The following is a 12,568-nucleotide window of genomic DNA, read 5'->3' as shown; positions in this document are numbered from 1 at the left end:
TGTTTGATTTATTTTGAGCAATACCTTTGGTTGGGAAAAGTATGAAAATTAGTTGAGGTTACTTTTCACTGAATACAATGATTAAAAATTACTAGATACCTGATAGCTTTATTGTTGTAGTGTAGTGAATGGGAATGCCATAGGGGACAGTCGATTGTATTTGAATACGAAATTACAGGCTCTCTCAGTGAAGTCTGAGAACCATGCAGTAAATACTTCATTTGCAAAATGTCAGTCAATCGTCTCAGACTTGATTGTTCCTTCGTTTCCACACTAATCATTCTCTATTCTCGTTTTCTTCTCTTTAATCTTCTTAACCTTCTGCCGCCAAGCATTTCACTTTTGATTGGTGATACATACTACTTATATCTGTCGACACCAGTAGCACACACCACATTCGTAAAAGACTACTCATTAGTAACTAAATATTACAAGGAACATGACCAGGTCTCCGAGCGAACGTGTTAACTTTAAACTATTTAATCATAATCCATAGATTCATGAACCCAGTTTATTCGATACAGAATATATCATGACACTATAAAAATCCGTTAGTGAGTAACTCTTTCATATTTTATTTAGTTAGACTTTACCAGTTACAAATCTGTTTCAATGTATTGTAAATATCTTTGATGGTATGAGAATTAGTTCTTCGTTTTTTAATATATGATCGAAAACTTTATGGAGGATTAATTACCCACCAGACGTCATATTATCTTAGCTGGCTGTACAAATAAAAACGATAAGTAATTAGTCAACTAATCAGTGTTTTCGTTTTGTGGCAACTAATCAGGGTTATAAATCGAGTCACTTCTGTCATTACCTTTTTTTTCAAATTAATGTGTATCCAAACATATTTCCACATTTATTCATATTTCTTGATAAAAAAAGAGGAGGTTCAGTGGTTAGTGTTTTTGATTTTCAAACACTAAGTCTTAGATCCTAGCCCCGCTCTATCTACTTAGATTTTAGAAATCGGGTAGTATTATTGACTCACACAATCGAAAAGTGATTTGAAGCTAAATACATCAATTTACGAAGTGTATTACCAAGAGTCGATTATGTGTTTGGTAGACAAAGTAATGTTGTAGTTATTAGAGAACTCAGCTTTCAATTAATAGATTGAAGGTTTAAGCCTATTTCGAGTATTAAAATCTGTAAGGAATCACCGGCTTTAGATTAAACAGTGTAGTTCAAAAATGAATACATAGTTTTGCACCTGATAAATAAAATTTCATCTTACCAATGTGATAGTTAACTTGACCAAACAATTTAATGTTTCACTTTTGTCATTTAAAAAATATAACTTTTTTTTCTCATATGGTTCTAATTGTTAAAAATATCCGTATGTTGCATTACATCATGTTAGGTCCCGATAAACATAATGAATGGTAACTTTCGGATCCTTTTATGGACCAATACCAAACGTATATTTTTATCGTATAATTGTTAAGTAACTAAACTATTCATATTCACATTCCTCTTAATGTAAACTTTATTTTGACCTATGAACCATTATTATACGTTTTACCATTCTTGAATTATGCCCTGTCATTTAGTCACTGCCTCCCACATTCACAGCCACATTTGGCCAAATTTTGTACAAATGTTATTTTCTATTTTATGCTACGTTGTGGTCTGTTTGATGTGTATATATACTCAGTATGTTTGAAATATAAGGATTCATATTGCAGAGGCTGAGACTGGTGTTCTGGACTTAACTGGCTGGGCTAGGCTGAAAGCAGGACCAATCAGGACTCTAGGCTGCTCGTACGTGTTTTACTCGTCCTTGGTCCGATCGATAATTCGCTGCTTCTGATTGGCGGCTTTTGGCTATAGCACATCTTTTCAGATGTTAGTGATATTCATTGAATAATACTGACAGATAAGAAAACGTTCTGACATCATGAGTTATGAAAATAAACTTCAAAGTATTTTATAATTGATTTATTTCAATAGTTGAGATTATGAGTCAGCTGAAGCTAGATCACCATTGAAAACTTGAAAGCACTGGATGGCCGTCTCGTCCTATTGTGGGACTCCTCAGCAGTGAGCACCCATAATATATATATAAAGATTCTCTTAAATTAGGAATAATCATGAGTTTAATTAACTAGATAAATGTCTTTATGTTAATTATAAGATCTGGGGTTGTGCATATTGTTGAGTTTTTTGAAATCATGAAACAAACTTAGACAACCGTTGCAAACGTGAAAGTTCTAGATGGCTGTCTCTCTCTAATTTAGGACTACATAGCAGTAGGCATCCACAATCCCGCAATCAGGAACATAATTTAGTGCTTTCAGCGTCACACTTAGAAACTTAATATCAATACCACTGGATTAGTATCTATTGGTGTACTAGTTTAGCTTTTAACAATCCATGACACAGTGAGAAAATCCTCCATCATCTTCACTGAGTACCTTTATCATGCAGCTAAATTCACTGGTCATGGTCTTTCTTAGAACTCAAAAACTGCCTCTTAAAACTAGTAACTAGTGAGCACATGACCACGGCATAGTGTTCTAGAGGTTAATCTTTTGGCCGTGAGGCCGAAGGTTCTGGGTTCGACTCTCAGTTGCGGGGCCGTGGATGCTCACTTTTAAAGAGTCCCATGCTAAAAATAAACGGCCGTCTAGGGCTTCTAGTTTTTTAACGGTTGTCTAACTTAGAGTGATTGGTGACTTCAATATAATTAATTACGGTTTAAGCACTCGGTCATTTTTTTCTTATGTAGACTGTAAAGTTGACCTATTATAAGAATGAATACTATATTTCACATTATGCTTCACAGTGTCTAAGAAAACAAATACCTAGAACTTGTTAGAAGCTGTTCTATATAAACTGACTGGATTTTGATTCTGCAAGTAGCATAATTATGATGGAAACTTATTTATTCAACTGTAGGTAAATATTTTTAAAAAAATGAGTAATTACACTTTCTGTGTTTGTTACATTTGATTCATAGTGTAATCTAAATGGGATACGTCAAGTGAATGTATTTTCTAGCCCAATATTGCTACACTTATCAAGACAGATTATTTGAATTGTAAATTTCAACAACAAACGGTGAAATACAACCAATTCAATTAGATCTATAAGCTTTATGAGTTTGTTTTTATTATTTTCACAAATCACATAAACAAACGAGAAATATTCTAATGACAACTAAATGAAGTCTATTTTAAATTTTATAGAAAATGATATATGGAAGAGGTTAAATATACCCGTTTATTGGTATTCAATATGTGTGAGGTATGAAGTAATTTCAGGTATCTTTCCCTTTGTTTCGCGTGTAAGTGATGCATATAAGAGTATAATTTTCATTGGGCATTTCAAGCTTTGACTTTCATTTTATCTACTTTTCTTCTGGCAAGTTTGGGAGCTCTACAGTTGCATATTTATAAATAATATAAGTGAATCGCTTTAAAGGATTGAAATGAAATCTCCAATGTAATGTATGCTCTTATATACGCCATTTGCACACTAAGTGAAAGCAAAAATGCTCGGAAATGTTTTAATTTGCAATTTTAATGAACATTGGAACACAGATAGATAAACTCACACGTGACATCCTATATTTCATAATTTCCTTAAATAACAGCTTTATGTTCAGATTTTTTGTGCTATATTTTAAACCACTGACCAAAGTTATACATCTAAACTAGAGACTAATTGAATCAGTGGTCCAAAGTATTGATGCTCATCGTGACATTTGAAGATCTCTAGTTTGATTCCATGTGGGATTGTTGGGGGCACAATGAAATAAAATGATTGTCAAAGACTGTTGTTATGTTAATAATTTTCCAGTTGCTATTAACCTATAACGTGTAACAAGTAATCTTGTTACATGTCTATATGGTCAGTCATTACTTTTAAACTGATGAATTATTTTAATCTTTCCAGTCATTTTATAATTTATATGTGTGATCTTGATTATATGTATGTATCAATATGCTTGTTTGTATCTTTCATACCTATAAATGTTGAGTCTTATTTTAATTAATTGAAGTTGTGGTGTTGGCCTTCTCCATCTCTCAACTTAACATCTATCTGAGCAGACAAGTGTCTAAAATAAATTCATCCATCCTAAGTACAATGTATGAAATGAAACCGAAAATTTATTTTTATGATTCACTCATCGTTTTCTCTATAGTCATTCATCATAGGAAACGAACTCTTCAGTCAGAGTGTATTTAACTCTAAAAAGCACTCAAACATAACCAAACTCTATATATAATCGGGGGAAAATTATCCCGTCGAATGATAGCATGTTACTGTTTGCATGAATTCACGTAATTACTTAGTTGCTTCGATTTTCACGTTCGATAATTATATAAATCTTAAGATACAACAGACATTTAAAAAAAGTAAGCAGTGATGGATAGTGGCTAGCAGTGGAATCCAGGACGCGCGTTTCGTCCTACTTGGGACTCGTCAGCTGGATGTACCTGCATCTCACAGTTGATGTTCACTCTGGACTCAGTAGCTGAGTGGATAACGGGATGGCGTTTGAAGCGATTGGTACTGGATTCGAGTCCCTATCTATCATTGCTGACAAAAAGCTTGTGAGTTAAAGCAATGTCGAGGCATACACACAGTATGCACATATGCCAATAACAGACTGATCAATTACAGTCTTAAACCTCAATGGGTAGATACAAGCCAAACAATACCAAGTGCATTTAACAAAAGATTTATATTAATTAATGCTGATTTGAAAAAAAATTTTGATTTCTGAAAAAGGAATAAATATTAATAAAATTCTTAGTTCAATTAACATATCTTTTTCCTTTATTATTGTAAACATTGGAACATAATCCTTATATTGTATACCAATCTAATTTCAGTGAACATGTAAGAAACATATTTCCTATCTAAGTTTATATATGTTTGACATACTTAATTCACATATCAACACAACATAAATACCTATATCTATATACATAAAACATAAGAATCATACACAAATACATTTTATGTATTACGATTATGATTATTATCCCTATAAATATTTTAATATATAAAGTTGATTATTTCACTTCAATCATCCATTTACAAACGTTTCCTTTATAGATTTCTTAGACTATCTGTAAATGGATTAACAACAACAACAACAACAACAAAAAGAGAGTCCAAAAAAAATTTTTTTTAATGTTGCGTGTATCATTAATTGATTATGAAATTATAAGTAAATTTTAATTTAATCAAATTATGTTTGATTTTATTTTTGGGTAAGAAACAATAACAAAATATTCTAAAATAAATTTCATCCATAGAAATAATTTTTATATATTGAACGGTTTATTTGTTTATGAATGTGTACATATACGTGTGTGTATGTGTGGGTGGGTGTAGGCGAACTGAGACAGAGGGGGATAGTAAAAATGCATATTATCATGTTTACTGTATCCAGAAGATATTTGTTTATCAAAATAGTTGTATTTTCTTGTTAATAATCTAAACGCAAATAATTAAACATTAGTTTAGGGGTTGTGGAGTTTGTTAAGTTTTTGAATGTGATCATGAACCGATTGATGTTAGACCACTATTGAAAACCTGGAAGCACTGGACGGCCACAACCCCTAAACTTATAATTACCATGTGCTCACTAGTGACTAGCTTCGTGAGAAAATTCTCGGAGTTCTGATGAGAAGCCGTGACCAGTGGAGCTAATCCGTGTCGGATAGAAACATGTGTCTACCTCAGTACAATGGGAGGTGGTCGCGCAACTTCGTGGATTAGTTGAGGTTAGACATTAACACCATCGGATGCTGGCTCAGTGGCCCAGTAGGTTAGGCGTTTGCGCGCGAGACTAAAGGCTCTGGGTTGGAATCCCGCGGGCGGGATCGTGGATGCGCACTTCTGAGGAGTCCCACAATAGGACGAAACGGCCGTCCAGTGCTTACAGGTTTTCAATAGTGGTCTAACATCAATCGGTTCATGATCTCAATAAAAAAATTAATAATCTCCACAACCCCTAAACTGATAATTAAATATTACTTTTTATCTCTTTTTGAATTATTCACAATTATACTTCCATTCTTTCTTTTTTTTCTTTTTTTCTCATCTATTTTTCACGCATTTCACTTCGTTTACTTTCATTCCTTCTCTTTTTTTTAACAATACAGATATTTATATTGAAAATGGGGTAGTAATAATAATAGTAATGTTACTTAATTATTTATTAAAATAACTTGCAATTCTATAAGTAGGTTACTTTTTGTTCATCTACAGAAGTCATTCTTCTTCATGAATTATTTATAAGATATTAAAGAAAATTAAGTTTGAATATTAGTATGGCATACCTCAACAGTATCTATCCATGACCTTAAAACCAAGTAGTGAAATTAGACTTGTGATCTATCGGATACTAGCTCAATGGTGTAGAGGACAAGTGCTTACATGTAAGACTGAGGGTCGCAGATTCGACTCCTGGCTGGATGTTTGTGAGTGTCTACTGTTAAGGAGTTCCATACAAAAACGAAACGACTGGCCGATGCTTCTTAGTTTTCACTGGTTGTCTAATTTAGATCGGTTAGTGATTTCGGTTAAATCCAGTAATTTCTACAACCTAATAATGATAAATTTCAAACAGTTTCGTTCTGATAATTGGTTCTTACTTGTTCACATTTTAAAAGTTGAATTTAGATACATCAGTTATATATGTAGATAGTATACAGCACATGTAATTTGCGCAAGACTCAATATTGCTTATATAAACTGGTGACTTGTTGACAAAGATATAGGCTTTTGTGAAAAAGTTGGAGGATGTACTTTTTAGAATCTTTTCATATGAAATAAATTCATTTGGTCATCTTACTGGATACCAGCGAGGAGTTATTTATATATATCACAGAGTTCATGAGGTAAACTGTGAAAAACAGTTATCCTCACAGACTTCCACACTGATAATTATCATGTTCTTACTAGTAAATAACTTTGAGAAGTAAATCTAAGAGTTCTAGTGAGAATCCATTAAAAGTGGAGCTTGAGCATTTAGGGTTTGAAGTGGATACTCACAGATGGCTTTGAAAGATGGCTGCACAATGCCACGGATTGATGGGAGTTGCAAACGTAAATCACTGAATGTTAAATCAATGGCCTAAAGGTTCACTGTACGCTACAAGATCTGAGTGCCTTGGTTTTGATTCCTGATGGGGTATTGGGTCCACACTACTGAGGAGTCCCGTACTAGAAGGACACAGTCATCCAGTTACTCCTGGCCTAAAAGAGAACAACCAGTAAAGTGAACTGATATGACAAGCCAATCAGAAGTAGCCAAATGAGAAGGTCAGTCAAAGGCAATCAGAAGTGACCTGAATGACAAGTGCATATCATTAGCTAAGAAATGGATTGATTCCCTAAGCGGTAGAGTTCTATATATATAAATGAGCATTTGTGAATTTTATTCGTAGTCCAATATACTTTATCTTCCACTCTTATGTTCTCGCTCAAGTAGTCAGTTGGGGGAGGGTTAGCGCGTAGTACGCCGTGTATTAGTAACAAATTTTGGACACCGCCCGTCAAAAAATAAATCACAAAACAGTCTCCACTAGTAGCGTATTCTGCACTTTAAAATACCAGTGTTGATCTGCTAGATTTGAACTTCAGTTCCTACTGAGGGTTTCATCAGTTGGATTGAATCGATTTAAAATCATTGTAGTCTGCATGAGGCAAGGTTCCAAGGTAAACTTTATTTGAAAATGACGGCCTAGGAATATAAGAATGAGTATATTTTGCAAATATGATCATTCAGTTGCCAGTTTATATGATGTTTTCGAAAAGTATGATGTACACAAGTGACAGGAGAATGTTGATATTAAACTGAATCATTTACTAGTTCTTACTTTTCTGTTGTCAATCAATTTGATCAAAGTCACATAAGTTGGGGAAGTAAGTGAATATCAAGATGACAAGTTAAAATGTTTTAATGTTATGATGAAATAGAGATTGGATTTAGGAAACTGGCGATAATGCAAATCAATACAACGTCGGCGGGAAGATTCAAACAACCAAAACAAAAATCAATTAAAATGAATGAGAATATCCTTCTTTAAATTAAACATAACTGATATATTTTATTGACTGAATTCATGTGCTTGATAATGAAGTAAAATGAATATATTTGATCGTTTTTGTTTGATAAGTATGCACTATCCAACATTTTTGGATAGTATTCATCACATCAGTCGGCGATTGCTACATATATGAGTGTAGATTTCACTTGGGATTTCATTTAAAACATTTGAAGTTATCAACATCAGTCTATTATGAAGCTGTCAATGTAGTGAATTCCAACATGACCGACAAAAGAAACACAAATATACACTAATTTACATCGTCCGCCTACTAAATGAAAGGGAAACTGACTGATAATATTGGATAAAATATAATTTCTGAACGTTGAAAAATGGATGGTTATCCTCGTACAATATTCATAAATATAACAATTTCATTTATTCTGATAATCAATATTATTGAAATATATATCAAGGCATATAATTGAAACAGTTGTGTGCATTAGTGAAAATCTTTAGATTTATGTTGTTTTTTTTTACCTCTGACTCTACACAATTTTCTATTTATGGTAAAACGGAACTAAATATCTCTACATAAAATAACTAGGCAATATCCCGATAGGATATTAGTTATGATAATGACATACTGAGAACAGTTGTTCTGATTTACTTTTGTTAGATGTAAAATACACTATGATCAGACAATAGACAAACACTAGTGACGTCTGTAGTATTGCTTTAGGTGTAATTTTTTTCACTTATTTTTACTTATTACTTGCTTGTATGTTTGTGAGTGACATATTTGGATAAGCTGCTGATTATTAATGGAGTTGGACTGTTACTTAGATAAGGTTAAGAAAAAGTAACGAATGATACCAGACTTTTAAGTTTAGTCCCAATCTTTTATGGAATTGACGGATTGTATTAAAATCCAGGACACGTATTTAGTCTTGTTTTGAGACTCAGTAGTTCAGTGAATGAGGCGTTGGCATATGAGGTGAAAATTATAACATTCAAGTCTCAGCGTGAATATCAGTGCTAGGTTTCATGTACATTTAACCGATGGGTCTCAAATAGGAATAAACTTGTGTTTTGATTCCACTGGTAGCCAAAACTGATTAGTAATTACCTTGTTTTCAGATGATCAATGAGTTTAAACCATCTCTGTGTGCTTTAATGTAGGTGTAGGGAAATAAAATGTTAAACTTATGTCTAAATTACAGAATAATCGCTTAACAAAGATCTGTTGAGATTAAACAAATATATCATTCTTTACTCCAGTTAGCAGATTTTAAATACATACAGCTTCATGGTTCATTTTTTATAGCCCGAAACCTTCAGTGCAAAAGCTAGTGGTTTTTTTCTGTCGTAAATCTAGACTTACTTGGATTTTATTTATCGTCGCTGTATCATGTATACTTTCATATTGAAGGTTAATGGATTGAATAAAAATAAAGAAATTTCAACGTAATCATTTACTCAAGCCGTACATTCGTATATATAGTTGTATGGTAGGTACGAATGTACAGCTTAAGTATATAACTTCATCAAAAAGAAAGTTTTCTTCGTTGAATTCTCTTTACTTTTATTAAATGACACAATGGGCTACTTGATGGATTGTTTTTCGCTGTTTTATTTGTTAGCTTACAATCAAGCATGATGTTTGCCTGACTGAATTTATCTATAACAAGTTAGTTGATTTGAATTTGAGCGAACTTAAAATTTGTTAGCAGTATGAGGATTCTTGAAGAGATTGTTAAATGTCATTTAAGGTGCTAACCAATCTAATTTAGGCGATCATTGGAAACCAAGAAACATCGGATAGTTTCTTTCTAGTACGAGGTTCGTCAGTAGTTAACAGGTACGTCACCGTCAGGGACTGAATCCAAGTTATCCAGGTCTAGAGACAAACACCTAAGCTTCGAAACACTGAACTAGCAACCAATGATGCATATATCTGACTTGCAATAATTCATAATATTGTTCAACTTTTACACCAATGACACTAGATGATGTGAATTTAGATTTTAAGATGGGTATCAACCCAACTGACACTACAGATACATCAGGCTAATTAATTTCAAACTACCAGAAATCCATGTTCAGGCTTTCTTAATGCTCGACTTGAACTAATTTCAATTCATATTAATAAATTAGCCAACTTCAATGAGTACAATCTAATCACTGTTTGATCTTCTGATTATCAAAATTTTCATTTCATATTTGTATCATTAAATGTTTAACAAGCATTAAATATACAAGGGATAATCATAGATATTACGAAGCAAAAGGAATGAAAATTATAGAATTATGTAGAAAAAAAAGAGCTACCCAAATCAGTTTAAAAGATACTAATAACATAAAGCATTAAATATTCAATAACAGTGTGAACTATTGAAGCGTTTAATCTCATAGTATAATCACAGTTCCATTTTAACTTTTTAATGTTAAAAAAATCTCTTTTCTTTTTTATGTGCGACACGTTTTTTTTAAAAAAAACTTTGTTTAAATTGTTCTAAAACTAAGTGCATGCACTGAGATTTTTATATCATAGTAATATCTCTAGTTATTCAAGAATTTCAGTGGTTGAGATTATGAGTTCATTGAAGCTAAACCAACATGAAAAACCTGGAAGCATTGGAAGATTGCTTCGTTCTGTTGTGGAACTTCTCAGTAATGTGCATCCACGATCCCGACTCGCGAGATTTGAATCCAGGATTTATCGGTTTCGCGCTCAAGCGCTTAACCACTAGACCACTGAGCTGACCGGCATTCAACGGTGTTAATGCCCAACTTCAACTAGTTCACGCGAGACTGGTGGGTCCTGGGTTCGGATTTCGCGAGATGGGATCGTGGATGCGCACTGCTGATGAGTTCCACAATAGGACGAAACAGCTGTCCAGTGCTTGCAGGTTTTCCATGGTGGTCTAGCTTTAATTGACTCATGAATTCAACCATTAACTTAGTATAATATCCACAAAACCCCTCTCTAATTATGAATATACTTAAAGCAAATCTTTCTAAGTAAAAACTTATATTTTTCTATGTATTGATATATTAAAGAGGAAGAATGTATTTGTAACATCTCAGCGAATGAACTTAAAGAAAAGATAACGTTTTGCCTGGCAATCTAGTCCAAGTTTTTTCAAGGAAATATAATTAAACATCAAAATTATCGAATATAAATAGGTGCATGTTTCTCCGGTTCACTGCATACTGAATAAGTCATCCAATCAATGTTGGATTTACTTCAAATTCATTCACTGAGATTTTAAAAATACATTCTTCCTCTCTAATGTCTCACATCAACTAGGCGCCCAAATACTATGAAACTATTCGATCAAATTTAGACGAAAGTTCTTATTTAGTATTGATATATTATCAGGATTTTTTTGTTCCAATTTATTTTTCCTAAATAGTTTTTAATGCCTACTAAAATCTGATTAGATTAATGTACTTATCTATTACTTTATACATTAAAGATCTTTGGGGACTTGTTAGTTTATTTAAATAGGTTAAGAATTGATAAGTGATGCTTATATCAAATATCCTCTTCATGTATGTCTGTAGCTTTAGTAAACAAACACTCAGATGGGAACATCCAGTTTATTGTTTAATACAAACTTACAAAAATCTTGTTAAAATATGAGAACTATACACTGAATACTTCATTTGCGAATTTCCATTATTTGTCCTTCACATTCTGTATAATTCCTCCAGTTCGAAATTTCTTTTAATTTCCGGTGAGACTATAAGTTATGGACGACATCTGAGAGACTCTAAAGTGTCCGTGAGAATGTCTACCAATTTACTAGAGCTAAATGAGGGTTAAGAACCTATGTGAAGAATAAAGATTATGATTTACAGTTGATGGTTAGGGTTAGGAATAGATTTAGGGTTTACATCACTAACTGACCAGCTAAAATGCCAAAACGCTCTTTAGCCAAATGGATGAATGAATTTTGCGCCAAAATCCAAGACTTATTATCCTAAATCTGATTGGTTCGTCCATAAATTGTGGTCTCGATTTGTTTCCTTTTCTTTTCTCTTCAACTCGATCTTCTTAGCCTTCTACCGCCAGGTTTTCCATTTCTAATTTACGTTACATACTTCTTATGTCGGTCGACAGTATTAGCATACACCACACAGCTAAGTATCCGAGGTCCTATTACATTTAAAGAGAACGACTCTGAATTTCGAGTATTAATGAAGACATTGATAGCCATATGCAGATTTACATTTAAATGTTGGAGATTTGCAGCTTTGGTAGATATTTGCGTCCAACTGGTAAAAATAGAAGTAGGTATTTATAAACTTTTCTAAACAATAATTAACACTTTGAAATTAAATAATCTAGCTGAGATAACAAAACATCATCAGAGAAGATCAATAAAATGCAACTGGTCGCCCTGATATTAGTTAAAGTAAACTATGGTTCCTGGTAAACACTATGAAAGTCCTGGAATGTGAGAAACATCTATATACACTTTCGTTTGCTTCAAACTGTGTTTAAGTCGTTACTTTAACATGAAATCGGGGCTATTTAC

The 12,568-nt window shown here is 32.9% G+C and overlaps 1 protein-coding gene across 2 annotated transcripts in view; it reads left to right on the top strand.

Annotated features, from left to right (window-relative positions):
* MS3_00004947 (uncharacterized protein) overlaps window positions 1–12,568 on the top strand; it is an 89,800-nt gene that overhangs the window by 1,486 nt on the left and 75,746 nt on the right. The gene's annotated exons all lie outside the window — the stretch shown is intronic.

This window comes from Schistosoma haematobium, chromosome 3, assembly GCF_000699445.3.
Source record: "Schistosoma haematobium chromosome 3, whole genome shotgun sequence".
Taxonomy (NCBI): domain Eukaryota; kingdom Metazoa; phylum Platyhelminthes; class Trematoda; order Strigeidida; family Schistosomatidae; genus Schistosoma; species Schistosoma haematobium.
This window is presented reverse-complemented; position numbering and strand designations above follow the sequence as displayed.